The sequence below is a fragment of the Euprymna scolopes genome, chromosome 10 (genome assembly GCF_053919585.1).
Source record: "Euprymna scolopes isolate OS-2025 chromosome 10, ASM5391958v1, whole genome shotgun sequence".
NCBI classification, from domain to species: Eukaryota; Metazoa; Mollusca; class Cephalopoda; order Sepiida; family Sepiolidae; genus Euprymna; species Euprymna scolopes.
Genome location: NC_136491.1, coordinates 134,612,994 through 134,640,493, shown reverse-complemented (window position 1 = coordinate 134,640,493; position 27,500 = coordinate 134,612,994). Strand labels below are relative to the sequence as shown.

Genomic DNA, 27,500 nt, shown 5'->3' with positions numbered 1-27,500 from the left:
AAGGAAAAAAAAAAACAAAAAAACCCAACAAAAACAAAAAAAAACAACATCAATGTAGTGAACAAGGAATGTTTGTGTCTTTAAACGACTTTGTTAATAGCACAGTTAGAGACATTAACTCCTAACCTTAAAAACAATTGAGCTCCAATCTATGTCCCCCTCTTGCCTGATTTTCAGGAAAAACACTCGTTTAGCTGAAACCACTATTAATAATTTCTCATACTCTTTATCTGTGCCTAAGCCTAAACATAGCTTCTTTCTTGGAACTGCACACCTGTGGAACTCTGTTCCGTCCTCTTGCTTTCCAACTGACTACAACATGATCGTCTTCAAATCCGTCAACAAATTCTTGATGAGCCATCTCCTAAATTAATCCAATCTACAAAAGTTCCACTACTAACGATTACTACATTTTCCGATTAACTACAGTACACTCTTTAACCCTTATCCTCGAGTGGCCGCCGTGTCTGGATAAGTGGCGACTCCTTTGTAAAAAAGCAAATAAAATTATCTTATCAAAATTAGTTATAGTTTTAGAATACGGAATTATAAGTTGCAAAAAGTGTTAAGTTTCTTTATTTATAATTTGAAAAATAAAGTTTCACATCGAATTAAAATACTTATATGGGATTCTGGGGGTGAGGTAAGGAGTTTCTTGGGTTCGATTGGTTTAATATATTACTCTACAAAAAATGAAAAGTATATCAACAAATATAAATATAAAAAGATAATCAAATGTCTAAACAAAAGAAAAGTTTTCAACTGATTTTGAATCGATATTATTAATACACGTTTTCTATGACTAAAAAATGAATGGTTTTCCTATGAACTAGAACGAATTGTTTGCATACAAATTAGATCTCAGCGGATGTTTACTGCGATTTCGAGCTTATGCTTGTTTGAATAAATAATGTGTAAACAGCAAAAAACATTAAAAGATCTAAGAGAAAATCTAGCTGAACAAGATCGATTTCGATATAAGGACTCGTGTTTTGGTTGCTATACCAGGCACGTTTTTTTTCGGTTGTGAAGGCGTCAGTGATGAATTGGACCTGGGATGACAGTAAACAAAGGTCTGATGGGAATACGAATACAATGAAGTCTATTAATACGTAAATTTTAGTCGGAGCTTCTTTTTTTTTATTAAAAAAAATAGCTTTTAAACGCAGACTACTGACCGACAAAATAGCAGCGGGGAGTTTTTTTGTTTACTAGAGAGCCATTGCTTACCAAGGTCCAGAGGTAACTCGAGGACATCAGTTATGATCGGCAATGCTTGAACATAGGGTAGAAGTTGTATTATTCAAAATGACGGCTCAACAAGAACTTGTTTGCATTTGACTTGAAAACGAGCTTATTGTAATCAGCTGGAAAGCAACTAGGCGGTGTTCCAAAGACGAGCACTTCTAGGACAGAAACTTTGCTCAGGTGATTTCCGTTAAGTTGTATGTAAAGAACTCAGGAAAACATGTTGATAATGGTTATAGCAGGACGAGAGTTTGTTGCAAATGTTTTACAGGAGGGGGGCATAGATTGGGATGGTTACAGAGACTTAATTTTGTCGAACACTTGTTTGTGTTAATTGAAGACATTAGTGTAAAAGTCCATATTAATGTTCATAAGTCGGACGCTAAATTCGTAATGCAAAACACATGTGCAAGAATCCGGGCGCATACATATATCGGCAATGCTTGTCTATAACTGAAAGCATGAAACAAAAAAAGAAACTTCAGTCTTTATGAATGAGAGTCAATATTTGTAAATATTTATGAATGAGAGTCAATATTTGTAAATATTTATTCAGAAAAAATACAAAGAGGTATTTTCTATTGACTTATAGTATCAGATATTTATTTACCCAAATCGTAACCATAATTTCGCACATTTCTATTAAAGTTGAAAGCATATATAACCAAGGAAATGTTCCCGAAATATCATACGGAACTTCCATCAGACCACACTGACACAATTAAGAATTTAATGCAATGAGAATACATATATATTTTCAACTAGTAAGGCGCCCGGCGTAGCCTGATCGTAAAACGCGCTTAAATATATTTTAATTCAATATATAAATATTTTAATTCATACGGATTTAATATTTATGATAGGTTAAGGCTCTATTGATTATTATATTGTACCCGGCAGATAATAGTAGTTTCAAAGTTAAAATATAACGTAGATGCCATCAGCTTGAATCGAAACCAAAACATTCAGCGTTCTCAGTTGTTACTGTCTGACAGTAAGAAAAGTTACAAATGAATCTACGTTTACGTATAAAACTATATTTGCGCATGCGTACACAAGTACTTTAAGTCGAAATGTCTTTTTTCACCTTTGACCCATTAGCATCTATTTGTACGGCTTGATATATGTATAAACCAACGGTTAACAACAAATGCAATCATTTGACTCACCTCACGACGATCTGCGACCTTGCGTCTCTATATTTATACTTAAAAGCTATAAAATCTATACTTACATTATGCAGTTTTCCTAGAAATGTTAATAAACTCATATTTGCTGTGGGTTATTAGTTTTTGTCAAAATAAAAATATTTTTTTTGCGCTATCCAGAAAATTATCAGCTTTATCAAGACATAATTGTTGATTAAATATATGTCTCATTCTGTGGAATTTCGATGGGTCCTGGTATTTATTTATTTGTTTTTAATTTGATACAGATTGTGTCTACACGTCTTCATTGCATTGCTTCTCATAAATAACTTTTCGATACTGAAACATGGAAACGTAAACCACAACGACTAGATTGAGTGCTAGAAACAATAAAATGGCCGACCATAAATGGCGACAACACATTGGCATTAGTGGAGGGTGCCAATTGTTTTCTCCTGGGAGGACGCCACTTAATCTCGATCCTCACTGTATACTGCTAACTGTTTTTTTTGGGGGGGGGTATAGCCGTCAAAGATTCAACTCCGTTTCAATGCCCATTAATAAACACTAATCACTACCCCAAACAGGCCGGTCTAAATAACCCTAGTTAGTAAATTTGAAGCATAAAAACGCATAATTGCAGTGATGATATATTAATTTTATATAGACAACTGGCACGCCGGTCGTAATATACGCTAAAATCTGATATTTTAATTATGACTGTAAGTTTTGTATTTATTATTAAAGAGCCAATTCTATATTAATTATATTGTGTGGAATATACGTGGTGATTTCAGAAGTTTAAAAAAATTAAAGTAGGACTTTGGTGCCATCATCCAAAATCAAAACCAAAACATAGCACTTTAGCATCATTTGCTACTGTCAAAGCGAAGTCCATGTGCATATAAACACTTTTAAAATAATGTTGTTAGAGGCATACATGTATGCATGTTTGGTCGACTTATGCAAAGTTCCATATTTTGTTCAATTTTGACTTCTTAGCAGCTATTTTTATCGGTTAAAAACCAAATCTAAATTGTTCCACAGGTTCAAATCTCCTATATATTGTTTCAAGTCTGTAGACCAAAATAGAGAAATAGGCAAGGTCACTTTACTCTCTCTCTCTCTCTCTTTCTATATATATATATATATATATATATATATATATATTATTCAAATGTGAATTGTAGTGAATTTTAACAGTTAATTGATTTGCATATATACGCGTCTTACGAACTTGATATTTCGGTTTGATTATAACCAAGTTCCAGCTTAAGATGTGAAATGTTTTATAACGGGTTAGTACATCTTGGGTATCAAATCAAAATCACCAGTAATTGAGGTTTTGGTGTGAAGCTATTTTTATTGCCATTTACCAACACAACCAGCGTATTTGGAGGGAAGTTAAACAAGAAAAAAGTGTAGATAATGTGAGAAAAGGACAGAGAGGTCTCGGGAAGAACGAAATGTGAACGAACGTCGGAGAAAACTGAAAACGTTGTAATGTATCTGAACATATAAAAACGTTGTAATGTATCTGAACATATAAAAATGAAGATGCGAGATCGAAATGAAAACAAAAAGATTTAAAAAAAAAAAAAAAAGGAAAATATGTAAGCGAAAGAAAATATGGAAATAGAAAGGAACAATAAAAATATACAAAACAACTATTGTCGTGTAAAAGTCAAGTAATTCACGCTTTTTTTTTAGTATGGCCCGAAATGAATGTCTTTTATTTAGAAGATGGTCGTTTAGAATTGTTTACCTACTACTTTATCTATTTGTCCACTGGTTTCTGCGGGATGAGAACATGACACCTCCGTGGATTAAATAAAGCGGTCCGTTCGAAAATCCGTGTTGATAAAAAGATTGTAGAGATTGACAAGATACATTTGAAGAAGATAGGCTGAAAGATTGTGAAAATCACATTCTAAATAAAACATTAGTTCGCAAATTTCAACCGCTCCAGTAGGCATCTCACTCTCGATCCAATCATCAATCCGTATAACAGCCAGGTACGCCATAAAATACGGTACTGTTGCCATATCAGGGCAGGAGCTGCTCGGCGCGCCTATCCCGCCTTGATAGAGTTCAAAATCGGCTTCGAAACCTAGTAGGTGATGCCCCTTTTCTGTTCCTTGCAACCTCTTTCCCCACAAAAGAGACGTTGCGAGCCTATATCTTCTCTATCATTATTTTCATGAAAAGTGCTCGACTGAACTCCAATCTATAGTCCCCCCTTATCAAACTTTCACAAAAAACACTCAACTAGCTACAAGCACTAAATATGATTTTCCACACTGACTGTGCCTAAATATAAACGTAAACTCCATGAACATAGCTTTTTCCCCAGAACTGACTGTCTGTGAAACTGTTCCGCTGGCCTGCTTCCCGGTTGAATACAACATAATAGTCTTCAAATCCAATGTAAAAAAAATTCGAGTGTAGCTATCCTCATAAATAATCAAATTCTACCCAATTTACGCCATTTGCGATTACTACACTACACCCTTATATTCATTAACCAATATCCTCGAGTGACCTTCAAGCCTTGATAAACGGTGGCCCGGAAGTACAAAAAATTAAATTATTCAAATTTTGCCCATTAAAATGTTTACGTTTATTTTTCAATCTGTTCAATGTATGAATTTTAGCTTTGGGTCAACACTACTTCACTTCATCATCTTTACAAAAATTATCCTTCCGAACTACTTAAAAGAAAAAAGAAAAATAATTAACCGTATAAAAAGTGTGCCAGCTGTTCTCAAGCAAATTGACTGATAGTTTCTACTTTCATTTTGGTATTTTACTTATGGGTCACTACTTATCGATGTTCAAGTCATTTCAAAAGTAGCAGACCGCTCGGAGTTGCCCGATTGATAAATACGCTTAAATATGATATTTTAATTATAATTACAAGTTTTGTATTTATTATTATATAGCCAGTTCTATATTAATCATTATATTGTACAGAATATACAGCCAATTCTATATTAATGATGTTATATGATAGATCTTGGTGGGAGATGTGATGGGTCTTTGTGATGATGGTATATAATGGATCTAGGTGAAAAATCCTACCAGACGATTTACGAAGGTTATTAAAATAAGTTTAGTCATTTGTGATGAAAGTTATGATGGATCCCGCTTCTTGTAACGAAGACTTGCAATTTTTTGTTAAATGTCATTTATTCGCAGTTTTTGTAGACAAAGAATATGTAGACGATATTCAATTTTCTAAAAGTTATAAGACTTGACAAGGAAATTTGAAAAAGAAAAAAAATCTCTTTACTCACTTCTAAAATATTCCTGCCACTCTGCATTTAAAAAAATAAGTTACTTTAACGGTCCAATACTATTGCAAAAAACGTACCGACCACAAACTACGATGAATATTTTATGGTATTAAATAACCTAACACGATCAATAAGTTACAAAAGAGTCAGCTAACCAGCAACCCCAATTCTTTAAATTTAATCATCTTTCAAAAATATACCTGGAGAAATTATTTAAAAAGAGAAATAAGTGTAAATTTGAGATAGAAGTCCGGATTGTAGGGATTTTGTGAGGGTTTTTTTTTAATGAAAATCACTACAGAGTATTGAAGGCATTTTCATTGTACATCACGCCATTTTCCTTTTTTTTTTTTTTACTAAAGATATGCTTTTCATTACATATCATACATTCCTTTGCAAAACATTCAAACATTGAACATATGATTTTCGCTGTCCTTTTTAATGGGTCATCTTGAACTATTTCTATGTGATATATTTATTTTCGAGTGCTTGTCTAAAACTCCCCGTCCTATATAAAAAAATACAAATGATCCTGTGACAAACTAATTATAGTATTCCAAAAATCACTTAAATTGATCAAATGGTTTGATTTTTATAAATAGAATCATTTTAAAGCCAATTTTAGCTTTGGAAATTATCTCCTCACTCCACATGTTAAGAATGGCTTTTTAACATCTCGTAAGTTTCAATTATTTGTTCCTTCATTATGCTTCCAAGATGGCGTCGTGAGAACGTGTTCTTAGTTTATACATAAAAATTTAGTTTTTTTGTTTTAAAATAAAATTACTTGATTTATTTACGTGTTTTTTCGTGTACGATATTTCCTTTCTGTTACCGGTAAGTACATCATACAGAGATGTCTTTACTTTTGTTTTGTTTCTCACAGGGGAGGGTATAGGAAAAACGCTCAAAAACGAATAATTGGATCGCACAGAAATATTTATATGACAACATTAAAAACGATGAATATAACCACGTGCTCAATGTTTGAAAAATGTATGACTTAAAATATGTTTTCGTACAGGAATTCTGGACAAGTATGATCTTTTTTTTTTTTGCTATAAACTAACTCTAAACAATTCAGCATGGAGCTTTTTTTTATTCGAAAATAGAAAAAATAATTTTCACAAAATGTGCTTATTTATTAACTGATGTGGGGTATGTCATGAAAAGAAAAGAAAATGGCGACGATAGTCAATTTGTGAAACGGAAAAGAGAAAGACAAAAACGGATCAGTATCAGGAGCAGGCAGGATGAAAGAATAGAACAACGAGAGAAAAGTGGTAAACTATAATAGAATACGATTTTTAAAAAAAGACAGAAAAAATAGAAGCGAAGAAGAGAGCTAATAGCGTGGAAAATATAAAAACGAAAATGTAAAAACGAAAGGAGTGAATTATTGAAGGAGACAACTTCACGCCGACAAAGAAAAAGGAATAAAACTGAAAAAAAAGAGAGATAACTGATATAGGTCTGTTCCAAAAATAAAGCAAAACAAATGCAAGATGTTGAAGCTTTGGCGGGAAGCGCTTGTCATTCATTAGTCGCCTTCGCATATCATCCAGATTGAATGGCGCTTGTTAGCGTTCTAATGCGAGTCACTTAGAAGTCTGCGACGGGCACAGATAACCAACCATATATTCCTACACTGAAGAATTCCCTTTTTTTTCCTTTTTATTTATTCCTTCGCAAATTCTTTTAAGTTCCCGTTCTTTCATCTACAAGAGCCAATGATTATCAATAAGCGGCCATTTTCTTTTTTTGCTCATCTTGGTAATTTTCTTATTTTCTCATTGTTGTTGTTTAGTTTTTAGAGTTTTATATTTTTTTATTATTTGTGCGTGTGCGTGTGCGTGTGTCTGTGTGTGTGTGTGTGTGTGGTTAGATTTTGTCAATTCGGCTTGTTTCTCTTTTCCTCCGTTGATTTTGTTTCGCAGAACAATTTCTTCCGTTTTTCATCGGGAATCGACTTTCTCACAAAATGTTCCGCTACGCGCATGCGTAAGCATGTCAATGTTCCGGATTCATCAAGGGGGAATTATTTTCAAATATGTAGTCGGCATCATGCGTTGTCGGTACAAGATAGATAAATATATATACATGCCGGTAAGAGAAATGAACAAAGAAATTGTGGCATCTTAATTGAATGTATATATTTTGGATACGATGCTAATAATAAATGATGCAAAATTATTTGCTAAGAACAAAGCAGAACTAGAGAAACATTAACAAACACAACAGTTATCTCTAGCCAACATATAGGAATGGAATTCAGCAACGAGATGTGTGTTCTATTTGAGATGACGAAGGATAAAACTGAAATAAAAAACAGACTTTCCTAATATGGGAGTAATGCGATAGATATAAATACTTGAGCATTTGGAAAGTTGACAGCATCAAACCAGCAGAGATGAAAAAGATAATATATAAGAAGTAAACTAAAACTAGTTGAAACCAAATTATACAGAAGAGACCTATTCAATGGTTTGTTCTTTTGCTTTACGGCATATCAACCCTTTCCGGATGATTTAATGTCGAATCCAGTAATTGGGGGGGGGGGATAGTTTTCAACTTTTTTATATCTTTAAATATTTATTGATTTTTTTGTTTGGTTGTTTCCTGGACGAAAATTTTTTTTTTTTTCAATTTATAGAACATAACTCTGTTCCGTCTGCCTGCTTCCCTCCGGACTACAACTTGGATGTCTTCAAGTCCAATGTTAACAAATTCCTAATGAACCGCCCCCTTAATTAGACACTTCATCAAATCTCCACACTAACGTAATGTACTTGCAATAATCCTTATCCCTGAGTGGCTTCCGGGCCTTGATAAGTGGTGATCACTGTGTAAAAAAAAAAGAGTTTCGAAAAGGGAAAGAAAAAGATAACATCGGTATTTGGTGTACTTTTCTATTCAGAAAGCCACTATCTTCAGACAACCTGATCTAGTGGCACCATATTTTTTTCCAGATGAAGAGAAAATTTAAATAATGAAAATTCTAGATCTGTCAAATCGGAAGTAAAAGATACTATGTAAAAAGGTCATCTAAAACTATTTTTAGTATCCTGAAAGCAAACCGCATCAAACCAGCATTGATGAAAGAGATAATTAGAAATTAATACATAAGAACAAAAAAAGCTGTTTGAAAGCAAATTATATTGTAGGAATCTATAAAGTTAAATAAATAGTCGCTCTTAATATGACGCAAGATATTCTGAACCTTTCATAAACAGTGCAAAAATAAAATAAATAACCACTGTCAATAATTTTCACCACTCTTTATCTGTGCCTAAATCCAAACGTAGATTCCATGAGCAGAGCTTGTTTCTGAGAAGTGCACGATTGTGGAACTCTTCCGTTCGCCTGTTTCCCACTTGGCTACAACTTGGATGTCTTCAAGTCCAACATAAACAAATGCCTGACAAACCGCCCCCTTAAGTAAGACACTATCAAATCTCCAATACTAATGATTACTACAATACTATATCATTGATTACTGTGCACGCAATAGCCCTTATCCCTGAGTGGCCTCCGGGTCTTGATAAGTGGTGACCCCATGTACAAAACCCCCCAAAAAACTGATATCTAGATTAATAAAAACATGAAAATATCCATCAACAAGGAATTCTGGCTAAAAGATAATGATGGCAACCTGGTGTCTCATGAGACAATGGCGTTCAGGAATCCAGTCTAGTACACCGAAGCGTCTGCTATGGATATAAAGTCGAAGCTGGGGTTACCTATCCGGATGCAGGCCTGGATACGAGATAAAGATACTTAGGTTTGCCCAGTTTACAGGGTTTCCTTGTCGGCGTTGCAGACAAAGTCCGACGGAAAGGCAAGCCAATACAATGGAACCAGTGCAGCTACAGGAGTTGCTGGAAAGGTGTTGCAGTGATTTACCACCCGCCTATTTGGACTCTAAAACCTTATCTTTTGTCAGGGTTTACTTCCTTAGCCTTTGCCAAATAATCTACAACGCAATGGAGCTATTGTCTCATAGCTGGTGAAAATGTGAAAATTCCAATTTTGGCGGAAATAATCGAGATTTTTAATTGTAGTTGAAATATATGATTTTATCATACAATTTCACAGTTTTGCAAATTGGCTTCTGCATTCAAGGATTTAAAAATATTTGTTCTCAGTGCCATGTTCTGTGTTCTGTTGTATTTTTAGTTCTTTTACAGACTTTCCGAATTGCTCCCAGTTTTTTAATTTATATTACAGTGTTTTTTTTTGTTTCATATTTCTTCCAACGTTATGGCAAGCTCTATATATTTGTTTTACGCGTCTGTTCACTAGACTTTCACCATATGAACTGCTAGAAGGGCGGAATATATTATTTTGCATGTTTTGTTTTTCGTTTTTTGCGACATTTACCGCATCTGGTCTCCTTACTTGGATAATGTAGTACATTTGTATTACCGTTTCAGGGGATTTTATGATTTTTATTTTCCAATCACTTTCCTGGTTTTTATTTATGCAGTTCATCTGCATGTCCAAAGTACTGTTGTCTAAATAGTGGCTAGTAAACTAACATTCTTACGCAGACATGTTTATTATTGTATTCATTATTGGCTAGTTTGTTCCAGTGACTTATGTTGTTTACTGTTTCGTCTCTTCGTCAACATTGTAATGTTTACCGTTTAATTCAATCGTATCTATCTTGGTTTTCAGCAATTGCAATTGTAGTTATGGCTGTATCAAAATAAAAGTGAAACTCTTAAGTGATTTTCCTTAAAAACAAGATATAATATTGACAAAATATTGTAAAATAAAAAAAAGAATGTAAGTAGCACTAGTAAGTAGTTAAGAATTGCGAGCCCGATTTTATAAATCACCTTGAGGGAAACATGATACAAAATATAGAGCAACTGATCGCCACCACCAAAAGAGCAATAATGTGCACAAAACTAAGAACAGCGAAACGGAAAACAAAAACTTAGTAAAACAAACTTGGAAGAGAAGCTGATACATAGACAATTTAGAATAATTAAGGTAATTACACACATAACCGCATGTACATTAAAAAACAAATTAAAAAAACTGATATCTGAACATGGAAACTATCGCTATCAACAACCGCAGAAATTAACGCAATTCGTATGAACCCATGAAAACCAAGATAGATACGATTGAAGTAAACGGTAAATATTACACTGTTAACGAAGAGACGAAACGGTAAACATAAGCCACTGGAACAAACCAGCCAATAATGAATACAATAATAAACATGTCTGCATAAGAATGTTAGTTTGCTAGTCACTGTTTAGACGGCAGTACTTTGGACATGCAGACGAATTACATAGATAAAAACCGGAAAAGTGATTGGAAAATAAAAATCATAAAATCCCCTGAAACGGTAATACAAATGTACTACATTATCCAAGTAAGGAGACCAGATGTGGTAAATGTCGCCAAAAACGAAAAACAAAACATGCAAAATATATTTCGCCCTTCTAGCAGTTCATATGGTGAAAGACTAGAGAGAAGACGCCTAAGGCAAATATAAGGCTTGCCAGAACGTTGGAAGAAATATGAAAAAAAAACAAATAAAAACACTGTAATATAAATTAAAAATAAGAAAACTGGGAGCAGTTCCGAAAGTCTGTAAAAGAACAACTTAAAATAAAAGGAAGATTGACTCTTTACATAATATTACACTGATGAAAATAACTGTTTTAAAATCTTTAAATGCGGAAGCCAATTTGCATAACTGTGAAATTGTATGATAAATTATACATATGTCAAAATTATATATATATTTCAATATTATTTCAATATTATATATATTTCAATATTATTTCAATATTATATATATTTCAATATTATATATATATATCAATATTATAAATATTTCAAATACAATTTTAAAAAAGTTCTATTAAAAGCTTGACAATACAAAACTATAAGTACTTACATAATTTATAACTGCTTTTGATACATACAAATAATTTATCTAAAACTTACTTTATTGTTAACTAGCAAGCCGGCCGGCGTGGCCCGATCATAAAATACGCATAAATATTATATTTTAATTCAAACAGAAACTGAGACATGTGCATGCGAGTATTATGTTTTTTTCTAAACAGTTCACTTCTTGTGAGTAAAAAAAGAACTACTTGAGATCGAAACAAGACTTAAAGACAAAAAGAGTCGAGTACGATAACCAATACACCAGTTTAACACGATATTTAAAAAGTTTTTCAAACCTACTTATTCTTTACATAAGAAAGCTGTCACGTGAAACAGTTGTCAAAAAGATAAAAATCCGATGACCCGGACTTTCTAATTTTTCAGTTTTGACATTTTAGCAGTCTTTTAGACGGATGAAAATCGATTAAAATTTTCCCACGTGTCTGAATAGCTTATATACCAAGTTTCAAGTCTATAGATCAAAAGTTCGTAGATTATATAGGTTGAGAATTGCCCACACACATACATTCTCACTTTTATAGATATATACATTAGACCAACCAAATGTTTCGGACCAAAATAATAAAGTATATCATATACAGGTTTTTATTTATTTTCGTCAGACCATTGTGTGTGATCCGTGATACTAGGATGTTCTATCTCTTATAAAGCGAAACAAAAAAAAAGCCGTCTAGTACAGATTGATTTGCAAGGGGCGGATTGCGACGACGCTTTTCCCCTTTGAAATTGCCATTTGTTTTTGCTGATATTTGAAAACTGACGATATCCTGACTAAGAAAAATAAACACAGAAGATACTGAAGTTTATTTATATGAAATTGTATCAGCCGAAACAATTGTTTGCTCTAAATGAACAATAAAATAAGTTTTCATTAAATGATTTTCTGTTCCTTGTATTAAAAGCGGTTAAACATTTAAAATTACACACATATATACACGCAATACATCTCCCACTTTGTCTCTTTTCTTCTTTATACATATACAGATATACACACACATACACCCACCCTGATATATATATATATATATATATATATATATATATATATATATATATATATATATATATATGCGTGTATATACGGATATATTGTCTAGAAGTCGATTACAGAAAATGGCTAATTTGACAAAATTATCCTTATTAGAAAATTATGTTGAAAAACTTTGCGAGATAAAATCAGAATTGATGTGAATTATAAAAAGGAAAACATCATTAAATCAAGGAAAATGTACAGATTTAATTATGATCTATTTTTTTGTTCGCCTTTTTTATGGAGGGGGGATGAATTGCGATTATATTGACACAGTCGCTTCTGATAAACTTAATTTGTCTGCGTTATTTTTCGCCCTTTTTCCTTTAAATCCGATAACAAAACCAAAATAAGAAATACATTTCAAAACAAAAACATACAGCGATGAAAATTCTATTTCAAATTTAATCTTACCAGACTAGAAAAATAAAAAAAAAATAAAATAAAAAAAAAAACGAAAAATCCTCATCTACAGTAACTTAAAATTTGGTTGTTTTGCTTTACGGTATAACACCCTTTTTCGAGTTATTTAATGGTGAATATAACAATTTTGGAAAAAGTTTTTATGCTTCAAGCTCTTTATTTCTTCAAATATGTATCCATAGTGTTTGGTTTGTTTGTTTTGGGGAGACACTTTGTGTTTTTTCTTGTTTTTGGCTTTAATGAACATGATTTTTGCAAACTGAGACGAAAACAAAAATGAAGAGCAATGTTTGGTGCATTTTAAGTCATGAAACCAGTATCTTCAGATAGCCTGATCTGATATCACCAGGGGTAGGTTAAAGAATGCCATTTGCAACTTGAGCATGACAGACTAACCGATGGACATTCAATCTGCCATTTTAGCGATAAAGTTAGATTCGAATATGCATGACAGATTAACAATTAATGGCGATATACTGAGAAAATCTATCAAGGAAACATGAACATATGTTTTTTACTATTCTCTAATCAAATATCAAGGCGCAAAAGCCACTTGGTAAATGGGTGAGTGAATGTCAGGTTGACGGCGAGAGAACACCATAATGATTGCTAGTGATGGTGGTGATTTGGTAGAATTGGATTATTTAAGAGTACGGATCAAGAATAATTTGCCTACATTGGACTTGAAAACGACTATGTTGTGATCAGTTGTGAAGCAATTATGCTCCACAACCGACTAGCGAATATGGCCTCGAATAGCGACTAAGATTTGATCGTTAGCGTACAAAGGGAATTTTTTGGCGATGGTGTCATGCACGCTCCCAGATTCCATCTGATATCTACAGAACGTGTCAGTTTTTAATTTTTGTGTTTTGGGTTGTTTTATTTATTTTTACTTGTGAATCACTGTGGACCTACTCGACAACCGCGAATGTGAGAAGACAAAAGAAAAGAATACCAATAAAGAAGTTTTGGAGTTGGGGATTGTTATTGAGAGAGGGTTGCATGTGGTCACGCAATAGTTTTCAGGGATCAAAATTCCAGTTGGGCTTCATTTCTAAAAGATACAAATGAAGGTACTCGAACGTACTAGATATGTTCGGATTTGAACTCTGTCTGCCGTTTCCATATGCCACTGTCGGTAACGAACGTGCCACTTGCCCCCTTTCCCATCATCTATAATTCCTGTATGTCTAAACACTTCTTTCTCCGCAGCTGTGATTAGAAGCGGAGCCGAATTTAGAGCAACGAGCGAATTAAGGAATTAAAAATGAATTTAGACGGCGAAAGGGACAAGGCTAATTACGAAAGAACTGGGCCAATTGAGGCCGGCCGCGACACCGGCAGCCCACAACCAGTCCCGATGGTTAGCGGAGACACCCTCGAGCATCGGTATGACGGGTGAGGTGGCGAGGTACGGGGTTAGGGTACAGGTAAACGGGCACATTCTCTCCAGTTCTTTTCTATTTCTTTACTTCTTTCATTATCTTTTTAATAAGCTGTAAATTATGTTAAATCTGACCAGCGGCAAAATGTAACGCATGAAGAATATTTAAGTAAGAAAAACAAAAACAAACAAAAAAAAAACGCATACAGCTTATACAAAACACTGGCTGAAGTACATGTCTACGCCAAAGAAGAGATTAAACTTATAATATAGCACAATACATGCTATACATTCACGTATACTGCATTATTAAACAGGCTATTAAACAATATACACAAAAATATTCCAATTAAACAGCCTTGGGAGTTCTCTCCCTTGGGTACATAAAGCACTGTTTCATAGTGTTTTTCCAATTGAATATATTGGGCTTATTTCTCTCGCATTTAACATGTGTTAGTCACGAAAGTCGATCGTTAGAGAGTATAGATTCGAATTATTCGAGCTCGGATGCAAAGTTTTTCGGCCAATTCATATTGATGATTACCAATGAACATGAAACATATGTAATACCCATACACATTTATTTATTTTTTTTTTAAATGTTATTTTTACCAACCAAACTTCGGAATTAAAGGTGAATTTGCAGCTGGATTCGACTGACAATAATTATCATTTCCTACACTGTGAAGCGTGAAAGACTAGATTTCACTTTTAATTCCACAGTTTGACATTGAACTACCCCACTAATAAACATTGAAAAAGAAATCTCTTCCTGATCTACATTAATGATCTTCCAAATCACATCCTTACATCATTCGTAGACATTTCTGCTGATGATACTACTATCTATCGTAGCACATCTAAGACCGTAAACGACCAAGTTCTCTCTGATTCTCTCTCCTCTGATCTTGAGCAAGTGGTACAATGGGGAAAGAGGTGGTTCGTTACTTTTAATGCATCTAAAACCAAGCTTCTATCTTTACATCATCAACGTTCTGATCCCCATCTGACATCAATTGAAATTAATGGCTCTCGTCTTGGGCAGGCCTCATGTTTGGACAAGCTTATGGGCTTGACCTTTACTCCTGATCTGAAATGGAACACATACATTAAATCCTTTGCCAAGGCCGCTGGAAAAATGGTGGGATCCTCCTATCGATCCAGTATATATCTCACTGCTGATGAAATTCTCTATCTATATAAGAGCTAGATACATCCAAGGATGGAGTACTGTTGCCGCATCTAGGCAGGAGCTGCTAGAAAGGACTTATCCTGCCTTGATAGAGTTTAAAATAGACTTCGTAGCCTCGTAGGGGATGCTCTTTTCTCTTCCCTGCAACCTCTTTTTCATAGAAGAAATGCTGCGACTTTGCTTTATCGTTATTTTCATGGCAAGTGCTCGTCTGAGCTCCAATCTATGGTCCCCCTTCGCCAAACTTTCACAAGAAACACCCGTCTAGCAGAAAACACTATCACTAATTTTCCCCACTTTTTAGCTGTGCCTAAACTTAAACGTAGATTCCATGGACAAAGCTTCTTCCTTAGAACTGCGCACTTGTGGAATTGTCTTCCCTTTTCCTGCTTTCCAGCTGACTATAATATGGTTGTCTTCAAGTTTAACGAAAACAAGTCTTTGATTAACCGTTCCATATAAGTTAACAAATTTACCGAATTTTCATTATTAACTATTACTATATTGTCAACTTTATACTGTACACCCTTTAACCCTTATCTTCGAGTGGCCTCTTGGCCTTGATAAGTGGTGATGCCTAGGTAAAAGAAAAAAAAAAGGAAATTTAAATTTATATGGTATCAATTTAGCGAATATATACAATAAACAGGCATATATTGTTCAACGGTCGCGGCCGGAATATAGGTTTAAGTGTACAATTCTCATTATATATATATTAAAGCTCTTGCAAGAAACTTTTAAATTTAAAAATGAATAAACAAAAAAAAAGCCGTTTTTAAACACATTAAGATGCAAAGATCTTTGTTAACGAAAAGATAAAAAAAAACATTCAAATTTCCTTTTCTGTTCTTTCTTTTTAACTTTATTCTTCCGTTTCCTAAAATTTCAACTTTATTTTCTTTTTTTAAATTTGAATCATTTTGTTTGTTCTTTTAATAAAATCTTTGCATCTAAACGGATTTCAAAAACACTTGTCTGTTTATGCAAAGTTATGCTTATTGCGAAAGTAAATCATAATATCCACCATAAAATACAAGAAGACAACCACAGCCAAGCTGGTAAAGCATTCTTAATAATATTAACTAAGTAAAATCGCTGCATACATCTCGCTGTAGCAGCTGGCAACTAATGATAGAAGCAAAAAACTCAGCAAATACTATGAATTTGCCAGAGAGATACAGGGTTATATCAATAATTGTAGAACTATATATATATATATATATATTCGTCATTTAATGTTTATAGTCGATAATAAATGAACTTGTCTCTTTAGTAGTATAAAACATGTATCGATTCTTATTAAATCCCGGACAACAGCAAGACCTCTGCTAATTGATATATATCTCGTTATTTTATGTTCTTGGTCGATAATAAATTGACTTGTTGTGCAGTTCCACGAATCTGACATAACCCACAAGAAGAAAGTAGAAGGAAATAGAATTTCCGCAATAAAAGCAACACACTAATGAAAAACAGCCGAACTATTAAGGCAAACTTACAAATGCGAAGATGAATACTCATAACTACTCACTAACCTGACATAAGTGAAACTAGAAATAAAATAAAATTGTTAGGCGGACACCACGAAACTGAATGTTCCAGAAACTCCATAACCTAACACTCCCTTAAAAAAGAAAATGGTATATACTAGCCTCCTGTTAACACACAATATTATCCCGAGTGTTAAGGAAAACTTAAAAATAGGATAGTACTATCGACATTCCTATGTGTAATTCTCGAATCCTAAGGATGCTTATTGCTAGTAAATTTAAACAAAAAATGGCCAACAGTAGTTATTTGCGTGAATTTAATGATGCGAAGACATCAAACGATTTGTGACAAGTATGAAAAAAAGTGAACATTACTTACAATCTAATTGTTGTCACTTAGATTCCAGGGAATCTCATCTGTTATTTTCAATGTGCGGCCAGCAAAAGTGATACGTGTGACAAATAGTTACTAGATTAAATTCCCACAATTTACAAAATGTTATCAATGATAGTAAATTTCTTTACGACACAAAGTTACCTTTCTGATTGGCATCGTCAGATCTTAGTAGCAGTAAATTGGCTATAACGATGTTTGATTTTTACTAGCTAGTTGAGAATAATCATTTTAATATTTCCAGAAAAATTGAAATTCCAATCGCTTTCATATTTTATATATTTGATCCATCTATTTAAGAAACACATCGTGAATTCTACATATTTTAACATGGAAATTTTAACATGGCGCCCGTGCTCATTGGGTACATTGCTTTTCTATATATTTTACAATTAGACTGTTTAAAGAAAATTATTTTTTTTTAATTTGTATTATTTATTTTCTTCTGGCTACTTATCTTGAGTTTTATTTTCACAACGTTTCGATTGATTCAGGTGTACCTTATTGAACTCGGAAATCTTGCCGAAATCTGAAATATGTACGGAATACCTTTATTTAACCCATGAGGTTAGTATGCTCTCGTTTCGTAAGCCATGGCTGAGTAGAATTCTTACTCAATTATATTTAATGTGTTGCCCGCCCGTCCACGATGAGGATTAAACCTTCAACCTCCAGAAGACTAACTTTACAACTGAATTTCACGAAATAGATTATCCACTATGCCAAAGGTTCTTGCGATTCTAGTACGGATTTCACATAAACCGAAACACTGAAAATAACACTGAAGGTGAGAACAGTAGGCCGAAGAATCTAAATAATATGAATAATAAATCGGCATCTCAAAAATACATTCACAATTTTCTGAGGAAAAGAAATGTCTTAATTGCAATGTGTGAACATCATTACATTTTCCGTTGTATTAGCAATCAAAAACGGTGATAAATAAATATGAACGACACGCTACGCACGATATTTAAATGTTCCTTTATGTATTCGTTCTGATAATGTTTTTGCATAAACCATATTCCAGTAAATCGCAATGTTGTGTTTGTTACAAATAAGAACAGAAGAACTTCTGATAGTGAGTGAGAGAGAAAAAAAGAAGAGGGAGAAATGAAAGAGAAAAAAGAGAAAAAGATATAAATAAAGAGAACGTGGGCACGAAAGAAATAAAACCAAAATGGCCGTCATGCTATGCAGGATATGTAAGCTCTGTTATCTATTTTGCATTAATCAGACTTCTGTAAATAATGCCTGCTTCTAATAGAAACCAATTAAAACAAATCCATTACATCATTAGTTATAATATTTAGATACTTTTATTCAATTAAAAAATTAATAATCAAACGATGACATAAATACTTTTAACTTGAGACAAAACCAAATAGCATATTTCGAAATCAGCGCAATAAAAATTATTCTCATGCAACCCAAGGTATTTTTCTATAGATTGATAAAATTTCTTTCCCGCTAGATCCAAATGCAAGATAAATCTCGTGAAAAGAGAATTATATATGCAGGAGAACCCCGGTATACGGCATTAAACACATACTTAAATCATTCGTTGACATCTATGCTGATGACACGACCATCTACGGTAACACATCAAAGGCTGTAAATGACAAAGTTCTCTCTGATTCTCTCTCCTCTGATCTCGAGCGCGTGGTTCAGTGGGGGAAGACGTGGCTGGTTACCTTTAATGCATCCAAAACCAAACTCCTATCCTTACATCATCAACGCTCTGATCCCCATCTGGCATCAATTGAAATGGATGGCTCTCGTCTGGGTGAGGCCCCGTGTTTTGACAAGCTTCTGGGTTTGTCCTTTACTCCTGATCTGAAATGGAACACGTACATCAAGTATGTTGCCAAGATCGCTAGAAAGATGGTGGAATCCTTCTACCGCTCCAGAAGATATCTCACTACTGATGCAATTATTTATCTATATAAAAGCCAAGTACGTCCAAGGATGGAATACTGTTGCCATATCTGGGCAGGAGCTGCTAAAAACAGCCTATCCTGCCTTGACAGAGTACAAAATAGACTTCGTGGCTTAGTGGGGGATGCACTTTTCTCTACCCTGCAACCTCTCTCTCTCTCACAGAAGAGACGTTGCGAGCCTATCCTTGTTTTATCGTTATTTCCATGGCAGGTGCTCGTCTGAACTCCAATCCCTGGTCCCCCCTCGCCAATCTTTCACGAAAAACACCCGTCTAGCTGAATCCACTGTGACAAATTTCCGCCACTCTATATCTGTGCCTTAATCAAAACGTGGATTCCATGAACAAAGCTTCTTTCGTAGAATTGCACGCCTGTGGAACTCTGTTCCGTCTGCATGCTTCCCTCCGGACTACAACTTGGATGTCTTCAAGTCCAATGTTAACAAATTCCTAATGAACCGCTCCCTTAAATTAACACTTCATCAAATCTCCACACTTACGTAATGTACTTGCAATAACCCTTATCCCTGAGTGGCTCCGGGCCTTGATAAGTGGTGATCACTGTAAAAAAAAAAAATTTATCCGTTCCGGGGTTGGGATCCTAACGTCAAATCGCTATATGGCGGAGCCTAAACAAAATTTTATACTGTACTTATTAAAAATTAGTAACAAAATACACTACAGTATATAATACACCTGTATATAATCAAATAACATTATAAATAACAGGTTAAGTTGGGGCAAATACTGTCAGCAGGGATGGAAAAAAACATAGTATTCCACATCGTTACCTGACACAAACGTATTCTGAACAACCGTGCCCCAAGGTTCTACTATATAATTCTCTTTTCATGAGAATTGTCTTCCACTTTGATGTGCATCATGATTACAGATTTATATAGAGGGGAAGTGATAAACCTTTGACAAAAAACTTTCAAGATGAAATTTCACCGATTAAATAACACAAATGCAATAAGTTCAATTGGTTTATTGGCAATGTTCACAAAATTTGCTTTTATTTTATCCCAAAAGGATTATCTCGAGATGGAACTATTTTATGTTACTCCACGATGAGTTTTGCAGACGTGATAAATTGGATCCATTCCGTAATGATGCGAAACGTTTGCGTATGGTATCAAGTTCGCGGTTGCTTTTTTTTTTACTTGTAGTAACGGAATATTATGAAATGTATGTTGATCCCACTCCGAATTTACTCAAGTTGAGCTGAGAAACCATAGATTACTAACGTCTGTGGATCGCGTGGTAAAAATCAAATTCTTAATTTAAATGAGCTAAATTTATTTCCTGGCCCGAGCGAATAACTTCAATTCTAATTCCTCAGCTCATACTTGGTAGTCGACTGACAAATATTCGACTACTGAGTCTGTAAAAACAAAGGATTCAGATTACTTTTGTAAAATTATCGACTACCTACTTCAGAGTTGATTAAAAGAAAGAAATCTGCGATCATACAGTTGATAAAAAAAACAGATTTCGACTCTTGCAAAGGTTTTTGATCATTATCATTGAATGCTTACTCCTGCTATCCTTGCCAACTTTCGATCCTTGATCCCAATTCTGACTCCTTACCTCTGGTTTCAAGACGAGTACGAAGACTTATATATATATATATATATATATATATTACTTCCTTGAGTATTTTTCTTTTCTTTTGCTATATTTAAATTGTCCAATTGATGAGGAGTCACGTTTATCTATTTTCTCGTGTTGTGACAATCGTGTTTGATTAGCTTACGGCCACAAGGCACGTGTGCGTCTGAGGAGCAAAGATATTAGCGGAGATTAAGACAAAGTTTGGAGATCAAGGATTATCTATGGCGCTGTCTTTATTATTATTTCTATTTGCACCCCCCTCGCCCAGTCATTAAAAGGATTGAAATGGGACACGAATAGGACAGTGACAAAATAAATGCTGAAGGGACAGCTTTCATAAAGAAAGTAGGCTGTAATTAGAGATGTCATGATTAAACAATATCTGTTTTTCTAAACGGATATTTTTATTTAATTTAAGCTGATAGACCGATAGACAGCTCATAACAGTCATATACTAACATCCACAATGTTCTCGGTAAAATCACCGGAATTTATCAACGTTGGGCCTAGTTAGTATCGGATGGATAGACCTTTGGGCTTAACAGGACCTTAGGTGGGAAGACAGTAATAGCTGCCAGCAAAAATAAGTAAAGTAAAAAGTATAAATAATTAAAAACAAAAATGATGTCGTAAAATAAAGCGGAATTCACCAACTTTTCAGGGCAGATGCTCAAGTAAAAAAAAAAAAAAACGACAAAAATATAGTAACGATGGGGGACAGGCCTATAATGCATTCCTCTGAAAAGAGCACTTTTAAAACAGGAGTAAAAAGGGTGGATTCCTGGGCACTCCTAACACTCCCCTACTGCTCATCCCTGCCATTGTAAACAAAATAGTCCCTAAAAGTATCCTTTGGAGCATTTTAAGGATGTCTTTTGAGGAGCATGATTTTTCTGACATTAAAAACTAATAAATAAATATGGGCATAATCACGTTGACATAATGGTTCCCGTTAGATCACTGAAGTTAAGCCACGTTGAGTCTGGTCAGTACTAAAATTGGTGACCATGTAGGAATTCCAGGCGCTCTGTGTGCTTATCTCCGCGTTGTTTCCAGTCGTCTAGCACTTCTCTTTGCTACTGGACTCAAGCAGTGCCGATTCAGGAGAGGCGTGGTTGGGTATAGCGCAACCATTGCCTGAAAATTACCCACGCAGCTACCCTTAGAGAGGGTATCCATTGTCTGCTGAGATTGAACGGAGGCATCGCAAATATGAGCGCGACATTTTGGTTAGGACCAAAGCGCAGTATTTCTTCAGATACATCTTTTTGTGTCTTCATTCACTGAAATCCTTCTAGACAAATGCGCATTTCAGTTTTGTCTCAGACTGGAATTCTCATTTAGGAGCTGAATATCACCCGCATTTAAAACCTGTTGATATGGATATTGTCCTGTGTTGTTCTAGGAAGTCCACCCTCCAAGGTTTTTCCTTTTCGAACCCCACTTTTCCGCCCTTGTATCGCACCTGCCCGCCGTGGGAAATAAATAAATATTACAGGTAAATAACTTTCTGGCTAGGAAAAAATTATTGTATCTCTTCTTATACTATGAATCATCTTTTTTCTCTCCGAAATAAAGTATATATAAACTATAAATTATACACATATACTTAAGACAACCATTTGAAGTAGGAAGGGAAGTAACTCTATAAACAATTTGTTATAATGATGTAACAGTTACAATGCTATTTTGTAAACACATTTATGAGATGCAAGTGCTTAACAATGCTTTGCTTTTTTTTTTACCTCCCTACTTCAAATGTTTCTATCTAAGTATATTTTTCGAGTTAATAGTTTATTATAAGCATATATAAATAAATACATAAACATTATATATATATATATATATATATATATATATATATATATATATATTGTATGAGCTTTATCGCCTCTAGCTACTGGTAACTAGCTGACCGCAATTATGCTCATGACTGTAGTAACATATTACTGCTTATGTAAAAAACAAATTGAGTATATATATATATATATATATATATATATATATATTATCTGCTTGTTACACATGTTTTGATTACCGAACCGTAGGAACGATCCGATAATTTCATCAGACTTTCGGATCGTTCTTACGATTCGGTAATCAAAACATGTGTAACAAGCAGATAATATAAATATATATATACTCATTTTGTTTTTCACATGAGCAGTAATATGTTACTACAGTCATGAGCATAATTGAGTATATATATATATATATATATATATATATATATATATATATATATATATATATATATATATATATATATATATTTATATATATATATTATCTCCTTGTTACACATGTTTTCATTACCGAATCGTAGGAACGATCCGAAAGTCTGATGAAATTATCGGATCGTTCCTACGATTCGGTAATCAAAACATGTGTAACAAGCAGATAAAACGGTCTCCAGTTCTCTCCAAACTCTACAACAAATGTCTTAATGAATCTTGCTTTCCGGGCTGTTGGAAAACTGCTTCTGTGGTACCAGTTTTCAAGAATTCTGGCGAAAGAACTGACCCATCAAATTATCACCTCCTCCCACCTTTCGCCAAAATATTTGAGACCATAATTAACCAAGCTCTAGTCCATCACCTTACAAATGCTAAACTTCTGACTGACAGACAATATGGATTTAGACAAGCCCGTTCCACAGCAGACGTCCTCACTAATCTCTGAACGTATATACCATTCACTGGACAAAGCGGGGGAGGGTAGAGCGGTAGCTCTAGATATATCTAAGGCTTTGGACAGGGTGTGGCATGAGGGTCTCCTCAGGAAGATTAGATCATACGGTATCACTGGTAGAATACTTAACATTATTAAATCCTTCTTAGATAAGAGAAAAATCCAGATTGTCCTCGACGATCGTACATGTAAACAATATGATATAAATGCGGGAGTGCCTCAGGGGTCTATCCTTTGACCTCTATTGTTCCTAACATTCATTAATGAACTCCGACAAAATTGTCTCTGAGATGGGTATACATGCTGATGACACCACACTATAACAGGCATGACAGGAAAACAAATGAACACATATCTAAAGAAATGGCAAAAAAACACTAGAGGTTGACCTCTAATCTAGTGGAATGGGGACAAAAATGGGTGGTCACATTCAATGCTGACAAGACTAAACTGGTTTCCTTCAATATTACAAGAAACATTCTCTGCCACCAATAGAAATGGCCAGTGACTCTTTATCTGAGAGTACATCTTTCAAGCTGCTTGACCTAACGTTCACAAACTGTACAGGTTACTGTCAGGCGTAGGTAATCTAGCACGTTAGAGAGAGCCCACTTCCTTTGCAACAGCATTGGCAATGCACTCCATGTATCTGTTCAATCTCATGTTCCCCGTTAATGTAAAGCCGAAGAGTTTGAACGAAGTAATTTCATGTAATGTAACATTAACCATATCGTTGAGAAGGTTTCTTGTAAATATTAAAGGAAAGTCTTGGCAGCATTGAATGTGACCATCCATTCTTGTCCCCATTCGAGTACAGGCCGGAAATCTTCTAGGGGTTCCGCTATTGCCTTGGATAGCGTGTTCATTCGTTTTCCCCTCATGCCTGTCATAGAGCGTGGTATCGTCAGCAAATATACGCATCTTAGAGACAATTTTATCAAGGAAAACATTTATAAATATAAGGAATAATAAAAATTCATTGCATTGACCTCTGCAGAAAACCTACATTTATATCATATTGTTTTGACGTATGACCCTCGATGAACACCTGGATTCTTTCTTTTTTTGTTTCTACTGGAGGATTATGTTAAGTATTCGTTCAGTTAAACCATAGGATCTTATTTTCATGAGAAAGCCACGGTGCCATACCCTGTTAAAGGCTTTAGATATATCCAGAGCTACTGCGCTAGCATCCTCTGTTTTATACAGTGCATGGTATATACGTTCGGAGATTACAGTTAAGATATCTGCCTAAACCCATACTGTTGGTCGAACAGAAGTTTATCAGCTGTGTGGTGATGGACTAGAGCTAAATTATGGACTCAAATAATTTGTCTCAAAGAGGGAGGAGCTTAATGGGGCGATAATTTACTGGGTCAGTTCTTTCGCCAGAATTCTTGAAGACTGGTATCACAGAGGCGGTTTTCCAGGAGCCAGGAAAGCAAGATTCATTAATGCATTTGTTGAAAAGTTTGGAGAGAACCAGATCAACCTAAGTGGAGCATTTCTTTTTAATATGACAGCCGGGATGAGATCAGGTTCACATGCTTTTGAGGTGTCTAGGTTTTTAGGATATGTCCTTGAAGGGGTGATTTTCAAATTATTTAATGTGGTATCCGTCCGCAGAGGAAAATCTGGAGGACAGTCACAGCTCGTTTGAGAAGGCCCGTTCTTTGGTTGAAAGAATTTTGTTATGAGATTGCATGAAGATTGCCTTGTATTTTCTTTTAACCATTATATATATATATATATATATATATATCGATATATATAATTTAGTTATCAAATATTTAAATATATCTATGGAGAGAGATATACAGATATATATATATATATATATGTGTGTGTGTGTAGATAGATATATAGATGTGCATGCACGTGTGTAAAAAAAAAACTTTCTGAAACTAATGGCGATCGAAAAATATCCATGTCTCCCTGAAGATTCCGACTGGGTTGGAAATTTTCTAAACGTTCGAGAGTGAATCACATTTTATGGATGGTGCAAGGGTTAAGCACCGATCCCAGTAGTGAATTATTGTCGTTTCTTAGGATCGAGCGAAAGAAATGAGATACAAGAGAGATACTGGAAATACCAAGAATGAAGTAAGAGGGGGTGAATGGAAAGGAGATGACGCCAGCCAGAAGGAAAGGAATTGCTGTGTCACATTTAAGAGTATCTAAAGTATTTCAATTGTAAATTGGACCATCATGTGTGTCATACACTTTAGGGATGACCGATTCGAGAAATTAGCAAACCTGGTTCGATGACGCTGGTCGTTAAAAATATCAATCAATATCATGGTTATGTGAAGAGGCGGCGATCTAATAAGAGAGTACATATTTCTATATGGATCATCACGAATTAGAATAATTATTTTCAACAATGTGGTATGAAAATGACGTGAAAAGCTAGTTACCTGAAAAACATATGACGATCAATATGACGTTCTGGTATATATATATATATATATATATATATATATCAGAACGTCATATGAATTGGTCATCCATTTGGTACTGACCAGGCTCAACGTTGCTTAACTTCGGTGATCTAACGAGGAACAGTGTGTCAACGTGATTATGCCGTACATTAGCTCCAATTAAATAGAAAAAGAGCGGAAAACTAACGATGGTCGTAACTAATTTTTTTGTTTGTTTGTAAAAATCAAGACAAAAAAGATGTTTTTACATCGGTAATTTTTCTGGTTAGAATTCCAGGGTAATGTTTGATTAAATAAAAAAAAAAGTCTTCATATTTAGCATTAGTATAGTTTGGAACGTTCGAACGTCTCATGTTCATATTTCTGCCTTATTTGCTCAATTTATAAATAATTTTAAGTAATTTTATCACTGCGAAACGTTTCAATATATATATATATATATATATATATATATATATATATATATATATATATATATGGCGATTAAGCTACACTGAATATTCTGCGTTTCATCCAACTATAGGATTCGTCAGGCTTATGCGCATAAGCCTGACGAATCCTATAGTTGGATGAACCGCAGTATATTCAGTGTAGCTTAATCGCCATATATATTTTATAAATTACTAACTAGCTCTACCTACGTATTGAGCACTTTTGAAGTAAATACTTAAAGTTTACGCATAAATCTATACTTTCGTATATTAGATTTATGTGAATAAATGAAGTAGTTTATATATATATATATATATATATATATATATATATATATATATATATATATATATATATATATATATATATATATTACTAGTTCGCCGTCCAGTGTTGCTCGGTCATAAAATGTGCATAAATATACATCAATTTATGCAGATTTCGTATTTAATATCATACAACCAATTCTCTATTGATTATTATGCTGCAGCCAATATATAGTAGTAATTTCTAAACTTTAAAAAATATGACTCGAGTACCATCATCTAAAATCGAAACCAAAATATAGCGGTATTCTCTGCCTTCTGATTAACGGTATCTCTAGTTCTGTCTCTTTTCCTACCTATGTATCGTTCCATTTGTTTCTATCTCCGTTTCTCCTTATCTATTACTCTCTATCTTTTTTATCATTATCTATTTTTATCTTTCTATCCGTCTCTCTCTCTCTCTTTCTCTATATAAAACGTTTTCATTTTTTTCTTTAACTGTTGTTTGTATTTGTCTTTTACAAGTCTATGTCAACTGAAACGCCTAATCCTCCTCCTCCTCCTCCTCTCTA

The 27,500-nt window shown here is 34.2% G+C and overlaps 1 protein-coding gene across 12 annotated transcripts in view; it reads right to left on the bottom strand.

The window, feature by feature from the left end:
- Positions 1-27,500, bottom strand: part of LOC145286282 (transcription factor Sp9-like) — a 304,352-nt gene that overhangs the window by 37,751 nt on the left and 239,101 nt on the right. The gene's annotated exons all lie outside the window — the stretch shown is intronic.